General features: G+C 36.0%; 1 long non-coding RNA gene across 1 annotated transcript; it reads left to right on the top strand.

Moving 5' to 3' along the window:
* Positions 1-1,868: 1,868 nt before the first annotated feature.
* Positions 1,869-2,947, top strand: LOC124278461. The gene is made up of 2 exons (XR_006899098.1): positions 1,869-1,944; positions 2,008-2,947. It is a non-coding gene; the product is annotated as an uncharacterized LOC124278461 (long non-coding RNA).
* Positions 2,948-3,475: the final 528 nt, after the last annotated feature.

Genomic DNA, 3,475 nt, shown 5'->3' with positions numbered 1-3,475 from the left:
ACATATGATACCAAGCACCATATTATTTAACAACACATGTTTGTCAGTGCACAGATAAGACTTATTAGAAAGTCACTTTAACATCATCATTTTTTCCTTTCACCTTGTTCTTGGCATACAGGAAGCCATCTAGAAGGGTGATCGGAAAAAAAGTCATGTGAAAAATAACTATTAGAAAACATCCTGTTCTCCAGTTATATACTTTGTTTTACACTGAATTTTATAAATACTATTTCACTTTCATCTTCAAATAATCTTAAGTACTAAAAACGTCCTATCCCCAGATATTTATACTTGTATGATCTTGAGTGTTTTCTTTATGAACATCACGCCGAAGACCCAGGTTCGAATCCCCACATGGGCACAACGTGTGAAGCCCATTTCTGGTGTCCCCCGCCGTGATGTTGCTGGAATATTGCTAAAGCGGCGTAAAACCAAACTCAGTCAGTCTTTATGAACATGATGTAACTGGCCTCGAACATAAGCTTATTGAGGTGAGCTTATGCATAGCGTGAAGTTAGATGTCTGTGATGAACTTCATTTTTTATTAGTTGTGTAAACATCCTACTATTGAAAAAATTGCTTATCTAATGAAAAGTGGTTAATCAAAACTGGACTTTGTTCAATGTTGTAATATGTGTCAATATGCTGTATGTTCTCTGTGTCACTATATGTGATTTTTTTAGAATAAAATTTCTGTTCTATTCTGTTCTGTTCAGTAAAAGGATTTGTAATATGTTTTGTGAAGGGCACAGGAGATAGAGGTGTTGTTACTATACTTACCCTGTAGTGACTCTGGGTCAGCTCATTAATTAAATAGGGGTGGGCAGCATGGCTCAGCTAATTAGTGTACTCATTGAGTCTGTCTTATGGGAGGTCTGTCTTTTGGGAGTGAACCCAGTGGCTAGCCCCCATCATTACAGATAAATTAAACATTTCAACCATATTTGAAATTGATTCTTATTTTTTTCTTTACTCGGTCATATATTTTTCAAATTTGGAAGGTGCGTAGTTTTCAACACATCAATTTTTGTGATATTGAAGTTTTTTGCCTTTGTTTGTCCCTGTGAGCTACAGATTAAACTGTTGTCTCCATATCCAGGTGAGCTACAGTTCCAACTGTTGTCTCCATACGCAGCCCATTTGTGGTGTCCCCCGCCGTGATATGGCTGGAATGTTGCTGAAAGTGGCATAAAACCAAGCTCACTCAAAAACTGTGGACTCCATATCCAGGTGTTGTTTTTTCCCCCAGGTTATGACAGACGAGGAGCTGCAGGTAGCCAAGCCAGCCAGCCTGGCGGCCAGACTGTCCAGTATGCTGGGACTAGCCCCCAAACCAAGCCTCAATGACTTCAGCTCACTTTTCATGAAGAGGACATTGTTTGCCCCCAAGTAGTTTGCCTGTATACATAACCATAGAATAAAGTGTGTACTGCTTGGGAATAACCATTAAATTATATGATGTGGAATTCATAGTTAGTAGACAGCCGTGTGATGATGGGTCAGAAACGAGAGCACATGTATGTAAGTCTTGTTATGAATATCGCTACAGGATAAAATTGTTGTCAGGAAACAAGCACGTATGTAAGTTTCTTTATGAATATCTAAGCAAGATAAGAATTGATCAGGAAACAAGCACATGTTGTCTCAGGAAACAATACAAGATAAGAATTGTTGTCAGGAAACAAGCACAATTATGTAAAGTTAATACAAGATAAGAATTGTTGTCAGGCTCAAGCACATGTATGTAAGTCTCAAGTATGAATATCGCTACAAGATAAGAATTGTTGTCAGGAAACAAGCACATGTATGCAAGTCTTGTTATGAATATGAATATAAGATACAGAATTGTTGTCAGGAAACAAGCACATGTATGTAAAAGTCTTGTTATGAATATTAATACAAGATAAGAATTGTTGTCAGGAAACAAGCACATATATGTAAGTCTTGTTGTGAATATCGCTACAAGATAAGAATTGTCGTCAGGAAACAAGCACATGTATGTAGAGTTTGGTATGAATGTCACTACAGGATAAGAATTGTCAGGAAACAAGCACATGTATGTAAGTCTTGTTATGAATATCGCTATAAGATAAGAATTGTTGTCAGGAAACAAGCACATGTATGTAAGTTTCGTTATGAATATTAATACAAGATAAGAATTGTTGTCCGGAAACAAGCACATGTATGTAAAGTTTGGCATGAATGTCACTACAGGATAAGAATTGTTGTCAGGCAACAAGCACATGTATGTAACTCTTGTAATGAATGTTAATACAAGATAAGAATTGTTGTCAGGAAACAAGCACATGTATGTAAGTCTTGTTATGAATATCGCTATAAGATAAGAATTGTTGTCAGGAAACAAGCACATGTATGTAAGTTTCGTTATGAATATTAATACAAGATAAGAATTGTTGTCCGGAAACAAGCACATGTATGTAAAGTTTGGCATGAATGTCACTACAGGATAAGAATTGTTGTCAGGCAACAAGCACATGTATGTAACTCTTGTAATGAATGTTAATACAAGATAAGAATTGTTGTCAGGAAACAAGCACATGTATGTAAATCTTGTAATGAATATTAATACAAGATAAGAATTGTTGTCAGGAAACAAGCACATGTATGTAAATCTTGTAGTGAATGTTAATACAAGATAAGAATTGTTGTCAGGAAACAAGCACATGTATGTAAATCTTGTAATGAATGTTAATACAAGATAAGAATTGTTGTCAGGAAACAAGCACATGTATGTAAATCTTGTAGTGAATGTTAATACAAGATAAGAATTGTTGTCAGGAAACAAGCACATGTATGTAAATCTTGTAATGAATGTTAATACAAGATAAGAATTGTTGTCAGGAAACAAGCACATGTATCCAAGATTGTATCATAAATTGATGGAGCTCTAACCTGCAAGACATGAATAATATATACACATTTTGCTCATGTTTTTGACTAATTGCAAGGTGGAAACTTGGACATGCTTGAAATGTTTGGCTTTAAGAAACAACACTTTTAGTTAAACAATGAATGAATACAACTGTAATAACTACAAACTTCCATTCTTGTTTGCAGGATCAGAGAGGGTACTGACTAGTTTTGGATATTGTCAGTTAGAAAAAAGTTTAATTGCTTAGATTTCCAACTACTTTTATTCATCATAGTGAGTGAGTGGTTTAGTTTCACACCGCACTCAGCAATATTCCAGCTAGTTGGCGGCATACATCACAATGATAGATTCAAGAGGTGCCCCAACCAGTCGCACAGAACTAATTTGAAGGTCTGCATGTCAACTACATTTATTGTGAAAGCTGCTGATTCTAAGAGTTATTCCCATGGACTCAGGGCTGTGGCTCTTCCAACAGGTATAACTGTTGACTGTACCAGGTAGAAGAAATGGTGTTTTAGAAGGGAGATAACTCTAAGAGACCCGCAAGTAAGCCCTAATGATCAAATTTCCTCCATGCTT

The sequence above is a fragment of the Haliotis rubra genome, unplaced genomic scaffold (assembly GCF_003918875.1).
Source record: "Haliotis rubra isolate DU_JTF1 unplaced genomic scaffold, ASM391887v1 Scf1062, whole genome shotgun sequence".
Lineage (NCBI taxonomy): Eukaryota > Metazoa > Mollusca > Gastropoda > Lepetellida > Haliotidae > Haliotis > Haliotis rubra.
The sequence above is the reverse complement of the archived record's forward strand: the minus strand, read 5'-3'. Positions and strand labels throughout refer to the sequence as shown.